Consider the following 11,740-nt stretch of genomic DNA (forward strand, 5'->3'; position numbering starts at 1 on the left):
TAGACATTCATATGGATGTATTTCCCTTCATTCTTTCTCTTTCACTCTCTAACTCTTGGTTTTCCTTTTCAGCAAAGATAGGATTATGCAGTACTTTCTGTTTTGTAAACTCATACTTTATTTGGCCAGTTCCCTATATCTGGACATTCAGATTGTTTCCAACCTTTTGCTGTTACCAGCCTCACAATACAGTGATGGAAACGAGTATACTGCAACCACATGTGAACATGTGACACACACAAACCTCCCAGCTATACTGTTAAATGCAAAAACGCCAGACACAGACATGTCCGGCGTGATTCCAATTACAAAATATTCTAAAACCAACAAGCAAAACTAAACTGCAGTGCATACAGATGTCTACTCAGGAGGAAAATTATAAAGGCAAGAAAGGATATGATTACAGCAGAAGCAGGGTTGCCCTGTCCCTTTGGGTAACGAGGGTTCTATGTTGGGAAAGGCATTTGGGGGCGCCTGAGGGCTGACAGTGTCCTGGTTCTCGACTGGGTTGTGTCTATATGTTTATAATAATTCACTAAGCAGTACATTTATGTTTTATGGACTTTTACCTATATGTGTGACATTTAATGATAAAATTTTTAAACGAACAGAATTAAAATATTAATAATTGGCTAAAATATTAACTAGGTATTTAAAGCAGAGAGTAAAACTATTCTGAAATTTAAGCAACATACTTGAAAAGGTACAAAAGAATGCACTCCTCTTCTTTTTTTTTAATTAATTAACTTATTTATTTTACTTTACAATATTGTATTGGTTTTGCCATGCATTGACTTGAATCCACCATGGTGTACATGTGTTCCCCATCCTGAACCCCCCTCCCACGTCCTTCCCCATCCCATCCCTCTGGGTCATCCCAGTGCACCAGCCCTGAGCACCCTGTATCATGCATCGAGCCTAGACTGGCGATTCATTTCACATGTGATAACATACATGTTTCAATGCCATTCTCCCAAATCATCTCGCCCTCACCCTCTTCCACAAGTCCAAAAGACTGTTCAATACATCTGGTCTCTTTTGCTGTCTCTCATACAGGGTCGTCATTGCCATCTTTCTAGATTCCATACATATGCGTTAGTATACTGTATTGGTGTTTTTCTTCCTGGCTTACTTCACTCTGGATAATCGGCTCCTGCATTCCTCTTCTATGCTACATCAAAATTCCAGTTTTTGGAAAATAAGGTGGAATGTCTTTTTTAGACCAAATTTTTCCTCAGGCCACATTGTTTTCCTCTCAACTTCTCAACCAAATTATTTTCTATCAAATTGCTTTCTTTTTTTGGCCAAGTCATCTGGAGTATTCTAAAACTCAGGCAATTTCCACAGCTCTCATCGCGCTGCCTTCATTGCGCTTTGATGGTGATAAAGTCCTTAACATGTAGGAGAAACCTCACTCCGTGTCTCACCATCTGCCCTTGGGGCACATGACTTTGGAGACTGTTGTCTGCTTCAGCTCTGAATTAGAAGTTCGTCTCTTACTCACTCACCCATCCATCCATCCATCTATCCATTTGTCCATCCATCCATCCCTTCATCCAGCCATTCAAGCATCCATCCATCCAGTGTGCTGGGCACCGGCCTAGGACAGAGCCACCGAGGAGAGTCAAGCCTCTGCTTTTGCATGGCTGTATTTGAATACCAGACAGACAGAAAAATGACTTGTCCTGTGGTGATAAAGAGAAATGAATCAGGATGGGTGGGTGGTAGATTGAAATGATGGGGGATATGCAGTTTTATGCCAAGGGGGTCAAGGAGTTCTCATGGGTCAGCTGATGTTTGTGCAGAGACCTGAGTGAAGGGAGGTGGCCGGGCTAGCCTTCTAGGCAGAGGCCCAGACCCCCAGGCCAGGGCAGGTGAAACAAAATGAGTGAGGAGTAGGATGGTAGGATCTGAGCTCAGGGAGGGTTGTTGTTCAGTTGCTCAGTCGTGTCCAACTCTTTGCGACTCCATGAGGGTCTTTTTGAATGAGTTGGCTCTTTGCATCAGGTGGCCAAAGGATTGGAGCTTCAGCTTCAGCATCAGTCTTTCCAATGAATATTTAGGGTTGCGTTCCCTTAGGATTGACTGGTGCAATCTCCTTGCTGTCCAAGGGGCTCTCAAGAGTCTTCTCTAGCACCACAGTTGGAAAACATCAATTCTTTGGCTCTCAGCCTTCTTTATGATCCAACCATAAGGATTCTGTCATATACTCTCACATCCATATATGACTACTAGAAAAACCATAGCTTTGACTATACGGACTTCTGAAATCGGCAAAGAGATGTCAGGGAGGGTGGCCAGGACCAGGTCAGGTAGGGACTCAGATGGGATTCAGATGAGACTCAGATGTGTTGCTGCACCAGGTGGAGTTCAGCAAGGGGGTTTGGGCCATTAAGGAAGGCTGAGATCTGAAGTCTGTTTTGAAATGCTCATGGATGGGGGTAGGGAGACCCTGGGGTGGAGTGAGGGGAGCAGAGCCAGGGAGGAAGTTTTGCTGGGCCCCGTGCTGTCTTGAGCTGTTAGCCCCCATTTTGGGGGCCCCTACTTGCTCTGGTTTCCCCTATGGGCCTCTTTATGAGACCCGAGAGCTTTGCTCTGTGGTAGCCCCTTCACAGGAGAAGGCAATGGCAACCCACTCCAATACTCTTGCCTGGCAAATCCCATGGATGGAGGAGCCTGGTGGGCTGCAGTCCATGGGGTCGCTGAGTCGGACACGACTGAGTGACTGACTTGACTTTCACGTTTCACTTTCATGCATTGGAGAAGGAAATGGCAACCCACTCCAGTGTTCTTGCCTGGAGAGTCCCGGGGACGGGGGAGCCTGGTGGGCTGCTGTCTATGGGGTCGCGCAGAGTTGGACACAACTGAAGCGACTTAGCAGCAGCAGCAGCCCCTTCACAGTGGAGACTTGGCATCCAGCCCATCTGGTGATAGGCCCCTGTGACTGGTGTATTCATGACTGAACACAGGAGCCTGTACTGTCTCTTCAATCGCATCTGTCTACGATGACGCCCCTTACGGCAGCCTGTCAAGAATGATTGGACCCTGATTCTGTCGGCGGTCTGCATTCCAACTTGCTATCCAGGGGTCATCGCAGATGCGGAGAACGTGCCAGCCACCCTCGACTCCGGGTTCCCACAGTCGTGTTGCATGGCCCAGGCCTGAGGACAGTGTTCCATTTGCTCTGCCGGCCACCATCTTGCAGACTGGCCTGTGTCCACTAACCCATGGTCCACTTGATGGGACCATGAGTAATTTGTTAATAAAATGCTGACATTTGTGGGTGATTTACTCTTTAAAAATATGCACTAGAGCAGATTCCAGGCTAGTCCTATAAAAACACTATTCTCATTTGCTTTCAGTCCAGTGAACCTTCTTGAGTTGAGAAGAAAAGGCAGTGTTCCTTCCGCTTCTGACAGGTGACTCAGACCCAGGTCAACTCTGCTGCTGCCTCCAGCCTCTGTGGAAAGCCCTGGAGGAGCCCAGTTCCTCTAGACGAGGTGGGGTTACCTTCCGCCCCAAGGCAGCTCTCTTTTATACTTTGGCAAATTCATTTCCACTACTTAAAGAAAAACACTGCACCTTCCCTCTCCTCATTGTTGACCCTCATCACCTCACCCTGACTCAGTCAACCTCACTTCCCCCTGCTTGCAAAAGAAAAGGCCGGAAACTTTTTCATTATACACAGGCAGTGCTCCTTTATGGCCATCCTCTTTATTCTCTACATGAGTAAATCTGAAACGACTTCCAAATTTACATATATTAAAGTAGGAAACTTTTTAAATAAAAATCAAGGTGAGAGAAAAGACTAGGGGAAATTTAGAACACGAATTAAAAATCACATGGTCTCCCATAATTACTAAAGGTGAGGTGTGCATTTAACTCTGAGCTTCCTGGCAGCCAAAGCAAGAAGAGAAAGATGATCAACTTCATGATTCACCGTTTCTCTGAGGAAATACACACCCTTTCTTCAGGGAAAGCGCTGGGATTCCTGCACTGGGTTCTGAATTTTTGCCCCACCTTAAAGGATCTGAAGTGAAGTGAAGTGAAAGTCACTCAGTCGCGTCTGACTCTTTGCGACCCCATGGACTATAAAGTCTATGGAATTCTCTAGGCCAGAATACTGGAGTGGGTAGCCTTTCCCTTCTCCAGGGGATCTTCCCAACCCAGGGATCGCACCCAGGTCTCCACATTTCAGGCGGATTCTTTACCATCTGAGCTACAAGGGACGCTCAAGAATACTGGAGTGGGTAGCCTATCCCTTCTCCAGCAGGTCTTCCTGACCCAGGAATTGAACTGGGGTCTCCTGCATTGCAGGCAGATTCTTTACCAACTGAGCTATCAGGGAGGCCCTTAAAGGATCTAAGTGTGGTGAAGAGAGAGGTCCTGCCCTGATGATCTGTTTCCACTGATGCCTTTTCTAGGCCCCATGTAGTTACTGCCTGGTGCTGGTCTGCACTTGACCGGCAACTGCTTTGACTCAAGCTTTTAACTCCAAAATTGCAGAGAATGTCACATGCCTGTAGTTGCTCGGAGTTTACACCTGAAGTGTGGCTTTTCCTTGACTGTCTGGCTAGTGCTCTAGGTATGATTGGTCTGAATTTGCTGTTGGAAAGATGCATGCAAAGGCCGGGACTTGAGGACCTAGCACTCTTTTGATAAGTTACTTGAAAATGTCTCTCAGAGCCACCCCTGCACTGCCTGCTTTCTCTTTGAGGGTTGCCCTTACCGGGCTGGGGGATTCTGGGCTAGTTTTTTTTTTTTAATATTTATTTACTTGGCTGTGCTGGGTCTTAGCTGTGATACATGGGACTCTATAATTGCAGCCCGTGAACTCTTAGTTGCAGTATGTGGAATCTAGTTCCCTGACCAGGGAGTGAACCTGGGCCTGAACCTGGGCCCCCTGCATTGGGAGCTTGGAGTTTAGCCACTGGACCACCAGGGACGGCCCACGTCAGGGAAGTCCCCTTAACTGGCGCCTCCCCCAGTCAGTCACCTTCTATCCCTGAGTCAGCCTTTCTCTGCTCCTCCTTTCAGTTTAACCACTTCCTGCCCACAATTTGTTGTCTAAACAGCACAGTCAGAATGACATATTTGAACACTTCCCTACCCTCTAATGTAATTTTACCTTCCAGGCTGATTTCTTTCTGAAAGTCAGAACTTTGTTTCCTGAAAATCTGTTGCATTCCTGACACTCCTCCAGCTTCGATCCTTGCTAGTGAACTGTCATTGCTCAGAGACAGTAAGCTTCCTGACCGCCAGGCCCTGGACTTTCCACACCGTGTCTCCCTTAATCCCCTCAACAGCCCCAAGAAGTAAATACTATTATATGTTCACTATGCTGACCCAGGAAACTAGAGCCAGGTCACCCAGAGTGGAAAGGGTGGGATCCATCTGACCAGAGTGTCCTTGACCGTCACCTGGGACCCCTTTCTGAGGCATCTAAGGGACATGGTGCTCCTCCTGAGGACCTCTCCTTCCACTTGGCCATCCTGCTTGTCTTCATGGATCAGAATTCGCTCTGGTGTTTCACGAAAACATCTTCTGCCTTCTGGGCGGTGGGAATATCAACCAGGCAAGGCAGGAGTTAGTCAGACATTGTGTTTTTAACTGAACAAACTTCCCAGCAGATGGAGGTTGGGTCTCCTATCCCCCTGCCCTCTGTGCAGGGCTGGGGACAGCCTCCAGGTGTCTTCTCTCCCAGGCCATGCTTTCTCTGAAGGCAGGCGGATCCTTGACACAGAGGTCTCTGCTTTGACTGTCCTCGCCCACCTCTGCCCCAGGTGTGGCCAAGGGCATTCTATAAGAGAACAACCCACCACCATCCCAAGTCTTCTCAGGGGGCACTAGTGGTAAAGAATCTGCCTGCCATGCAGGAGCCTTAAGAGATGGGGTTCAATCCCTGGGTCAGGAAGATCCCCTGGAGGAGGACATGGCAACCCACCCCAGTATTCTTGCCTGGAGAGTCCTGGGCACAGAGGAGTCTGGCAGGCTACAGTCCATGGGGTCGCAGAGAGTCAGACACGACTGAAGTGACTTAGCACACCTGCTGGGGCCACAGTGAACTTCTTCAACCCTCCAAGTTCCCTGGCCATCAGCTCTTCCGTGGTCTTAGGGGGCCACCCACTTTGCTCCAGTGCTGGCTCTTGCCTCAGCTACCCACTAAGTCTGGAGCCTGTGTTCACAGAGATGCTGACTTTGCTCACAAGGAGGGAGGTTGGAGGAAGCTCCAGCCAGCCAGAGCCTACCCTCCCGTCCGCCTGAAGGAGGGTCCCTCACTCTCTTCCTGCATGTGGCTTCCTTTCTCTTTGGGCAGCCTGTCACCCCTAGTTAGCAGCCCCAACCACTTTGTCTGGGCTCCACACGGCCACTCCACAAGTCTTACCTGGGACAGAGAGGGCAGAGAGCGGACTTTCCACCCAGTCAATGCCGAGTCCTGAACAGTGGGGGTCTTGAGCCCTGGAAGCTGACTATCCCAAACGGAGGGGAAGGCCAAATGGGCTATACGCACAGGTCTGCTATACCAGGGTCTCTGTGCAGGGAGTTTCAGTGTGCCCCTCCTCGTCTAGGTCACATGACACCCAAGAGGCAGACAAAGTGGTGCTCGGTGGTGATGGGGTGATGGGGATCTGCCTATGCTAAGCAGATCTGTATGTGGTAATGCTGGTTGAATCAGGAGAGTGATGTCACAAGGTCTTCAACTCAAAAGACATGGTAGAGAAAGAGCATCTTCAACGCTTGGACAGAACGTCCTCCTTCAGGGGCTGCCTGGGTTGCTGCCACGGGCTCCGTGTTAGGATCCAGAGAGGGTGGTTATTCCTCACCGCAAGCGGAGAGAGGAGAGATCTAGGGCGGGGTGATGACCAAGCCATGACAATCCCCAGCTGCCTTGTGCTTTCCCTGTTTCGGCCCCACTAACTGGAGGTGAAGGCTCCTCCACAGAAAGTAGGTGGCTGCATTCAAAGGCTTAAAACAGAAAAGGTGCCTGTGCATGAAAAACGGATTACAACTTGACACAATTGCAATTTGCAAAAATTGAGGCAAGGGAGAATGGGGCTCTGGCCAGAGGTCTCCAGCTCCATGAACTCAAGGCAAGATGCCTCAGCCTTCTCTCTGCGTCCTCACCTGTGAAATGGGCATAATGATGGGACATCCCCAGGGCTGTGAGAGTTCCTGGCTGGGGTCGGGGGACACAGGGCAGAGCACTCAGTGCTCAATAAGCACTCAGCACGTGTGAGCTGGCCATGGGCCCAAATAGCAGAAGAGAAGAAGACTCTTTTCATCAGGCTACTGTGAACAAACAAAGTCAGGAAACCTTGAAAATAAGATTTGTCATCTTGTGGGAGAGGTTCTCTTTATATGAGAGCTGTCTTGGTTATCTGTGGTTTAAAGCTTCCTCTCTCGGCCACAGTAAACAGGGGTCCTGATGCGAGGCAGAATGCAGCTTTCTTCCATGTTGCTGGCAAGTTAGTTTTGGTGGATTCAGTTTGGAATCCACAGAGATGGGTCCCAGACTCACACGTCCTAGGAGGGCCTACCATATAGCCCTGCTTTTGGGGGAGAAAACAGAAGAGGTAGGCCTTAGCTTTTCCCAAGCAGAAATACCAGAAGGAGCCTTTTTCATAACACCCTCAAGTCATCATAGTTCACTTTTGGGGCACCATAAAAATCTTTCAAAAATTTTAGGTAGTTTTAGAATAAAAAGCCACTGGCCAAGAAGAAAGAAACTTTTTCCTTAACTCTGAACAAATGCTCTGCTGAGGGAACAATGTCAGGTCAGGACGGTGCACTCAGCTCAGCAAACTTGCCTGGCCAAGGATTTGAACACTAAGCCTGCTGCTCTAGAAAGGAAATCTGAGAGGGCAGGGTTTTGTGTGTTTCGTTCACTGCTATGTCTTCAGCTCTAAGATAGAGCCTGGCCCCGCCCAGGCACGCAATCCCTGTTTGTCAAATGAATGAATAGAAAGGGACTTCCCTGGTGGTCCAGGGGCCAAGAGTCTGCACTTTCAGTGCAGGGGGCAGTTCAATTTCTGGTTGGGGAACTAGATCCCGCATGCCATAATGAAGACTGAAGACCCAAGTGCCATAACTAAGACCTGGCACGGTCAAATAAATGAATAAAAAATAATAAATATTTCAGAACAGCAAAAACAAGGCAAGACTGAGTGACTGTTACAGCCAGAGGAGTCTGAAGGAGAGATGGTTGGGATTTAACATGTGCCTTTGGTAGGATCGTGGATCAAGAAAAACAAATGAAGTCCAAATAAAGTTTTAAAAAATGAATGAATAAATGTGAATTAATCAAAGGGTTTAATATGTGAAAAAACAAATTTCCTAAACTGGGTACGCTTTCTCCTCTCAGTGACTTGTCCTTCCTGTTGCGGTGTCCCCCTTGCACCCCATCACTCACCACGGGCTCCCAGCCACACCCCAGCCCCAGGAGCTCTCCCTTCTCCATCACCTGCCTGGTTGTACTGACTCTTCTCTTTGCCTGCAAGGAAAGACTCTTTCTCTAGGGCCCAACCTGAATGTCACCACCTCTATGAGTTCTCATAGCCTGTCCCTGTATGACTTTATTCCACCAACAACCGCATTGCCTTGAATGGTGAGTACATTGCCCTCTTCCCCACCAGACCATGGGCTGCCAGAAAGACAGGGTAGTCTGGTTTGCTGTGTGGTCCCGCATGCAGTCTGCATGATCAGATGTATCGCAGTGGAGCAGAGCCAAGAGCGAGTGCCTGAGCAGGAGGAAGGCAGTGGGGAAGGGCCTCAATCGGAGCCACACGATCAAAGCTCCCATTACAGAATCCAAGTCCGAAGAACTTTTGGCCAGCAAATTTTCCATGATTATTAAAAGGAAAGAGAAACCTGATGAACTCGGTTCTCTAAGTAAAAAACCACGAAAGGTTAAACTGGGTACAAAACATCAGGAAGATGAAAATTTCTTTAATAATGAAATAATTTATTATTTGTTAACAGTTGAACAATACAGAAGTTTACATATACACAGCAAAGATTCTCTAAAACATGGAGTAGTTCTCAAAATGCATGTACTAACTGTAGTAAAAAGCACCATTCTCTATGTCTTGACACAGGATTTACATTGGCATCATATTTACATCAAGAAATAAACATCTGGAAACAGATATTCACACTCTTGTCTGCTGCTCCCTGTTTAGGCTGTGTTTACTGTTAGGGTGATGGCCCCCAACGTTGATGGTTGACAGCAACATTCCTAGAGCACCAATTCTAAGGACAGGGGTCAAGGCAAGCTTGGTTCTCTGGTGAAAGCTAAAATGAAGAAAGCCCTCTCAATCCTCCACACCCTCCAGACAGAATAAGAAATCAGAATTTAAAATCTCGGTAAATCTTAGAAACAAGTGCTTTACTAATTCTTATTTTATGATTTTGAGAGAAGACAAAGATACTCAATTTCTTCAGCCATTCAATAGCTGATGATAACAGTGCCAGGCAATTACTTCTTCTTTCAGAAGATAGGGTAAGAAAATCATCCATGTAATAAATTAATGAAAAAATCATGATAAATCACGTATCATACCCCCCTGCCCCCATCCCCAACTATTTCCAAAAACAAAACATCCCACAGTCTACAGAGATCTGATCATGTAGAATGAGAAAAAACACCTCATCTAAAAGGGTCTTTGGGTCATCTTCTCCCAGGAAGGATTTTTAAAATCAGGAGTAGCCAGCTACTGAAACCTACTGCATCCAAGAGTTAGACATACAAAAATAAGAGACTGACATGCAGGAAATTGCTTTGCAGCCTTTGACTTTCTGGTGTTCAACACACAGGGCAGGTGAAAGGGGAAGACAAAGACACTTGGGGAAACAAAGAAGAAAGAAAGGAGTGAGATCTGGGGGACTAAATGGATTATAAAGCACAATAAAAGTGGTATCCTTGCCAATTCAGTATGATATAAAAACCTAAGTTATGTGTCTGTACATACTGTTCAAAAGTAAGTTTTCTCTTTAAAGGATGGGGGAGAGGAAAAAGGAAGTCCACAAAAATGCATTATTAAGCCCCAAGATATTGCTAGGCAGTTATTCTGAACATTACAATCCTACCCAGTTTATACTTTTTTCCCCCACACCCCAAGATTTGCTTTTGGCCACTTCAGGGACGGAGAAGAGACCCATAGGAAACCCAGGGAAGGACCCTTTGTTTCTTTTGGAAAAAAGTAGAGGTTAAAGGAGAATGCCCATCTTAAAAAAAAAAAATTCCTCAAGCCACTTAAGCGGCTAAGTGTAGGGTCAGGGCCTTCTTAGAGCTCAATTCTGAATCAACACTGAAATTATTTTAGCTTTCAGTTGACAGGAAGAAAAATCTAGGTCCTGCTCAAAAAGGTGACACTCTTTGAATCACTAGCATAAGATATGTGACTAGAGAAAGGAGCCGCGGTCACTATCAGCACCTTGAATTCCAGATCTCTGCTTAGCAAAAGAAACCAAAAACACCCTGGGTGTGTGCCCGCCATTCTAAGCCAACAGGCAGGGAAAGTTAGGTCTTCTGGGTGTTAGCAGAAGCACACATAGAGATTTTCTCACTGCATGAAATTAAACTGCACTACATACTCTTTATTTTCCCACTTGCATTGCAATGGTTATCAATAAGAGTATAGATTTCTTCTTAGTTTCTTAAAACCAGTTTTCACATAAAAATATGCATGTGCCTATATTTACACACATCTATTATTTACGTACAACAGTCAAAGTCTTAAAGGCTGGGGTTTATATCTTTGCCCATCCCCTCCCCCCAACAACCATAATAGAAAGGTTTTTCATTTTGCTTAAAAAAAAAAAGAAAAGAAAAGAAAAGAAAAACCAGAACCAAAAAGACTGTCTAGCTCTTAACAGTCATGCTGGTGGATAAGTGAATGGCAGGGCAGATTGGCGAATCAGGGTGGCTGATTAGCCACGTGGGGAAGAGGATTAGCTGCCTTGGGCTGAGTTTGCTGGTCCTGAAGCTTACAGTTTTGGTTAGAGAGAAGCTTGTCTGGCACGCCGATTTGGTCTACCTCGAGCTCTGAAAAGTTGTGTCTAACCCTGGTGTCAGTTTATCACAAGTGCATAAAAAATATAGAGATCTATCAAGTTCCACATTTATATGCCATCAAATGGAAAAGGACCAGACAAACAGTGCAAAGGTCAAATAATCACTATTTTATATCGGGACAGTACATTTCATATTCCAACCGAAAGACAAAAATGCAGTTTAACTCAAAAGGCACAACAATTGAAACACAAAAAATAACGGCATCTCTCAGATGCCTTACTTCTAAATTAAACAAACAAAATACATGAGTTTTGTTCCCTTCCCTCCCTCAACGCAAGCCCACAAGCTTTTCCCAAAGTCTTGAGTTTTCGATGCCATACAGCATCCAGCATCATGGACTTGTGAGGCGCTTGAAGGTAGCAATTAAAATGCTTGCGAGGTCTAGTGAATGGCATTCAAAAGGGACCTCAAAGTGCAGTTATATCTTTTTTCAAACATGTTACAGGCTGAGCTGGCTCTTTGAACACTATCACTCTGCTTAAATTCAGGAAGCAGGCTTTAAAAATGCAAAAGGCATACAAGTTGTATTTCAGTGCAAATCTTCAGCTGGTAATTGGAAAAGATTCCAACAATCAAAAAATGGAAAAAAGAAAGAAAAATCTTTTGTATCACCTGCCCCTCCCCCACCCAAAGCTGAAATGAAGAGAAAAACAGAACAAAACAAAA

This window comes from Capricornis sumatraensis, chromosome 1 (assembly GCF_032405125.1).
Source record: "Capricornis sumatraensis isolate serow.1 chromosome 1, serow.2, whole genome shotgun sequence".
NCBI classification, from domain to species: Eukaryota; Metazoa; Chordata; class Mammalia; order Artiodactyla; family Bovidae; genus Capricornis; species Capricornis sumatraensis.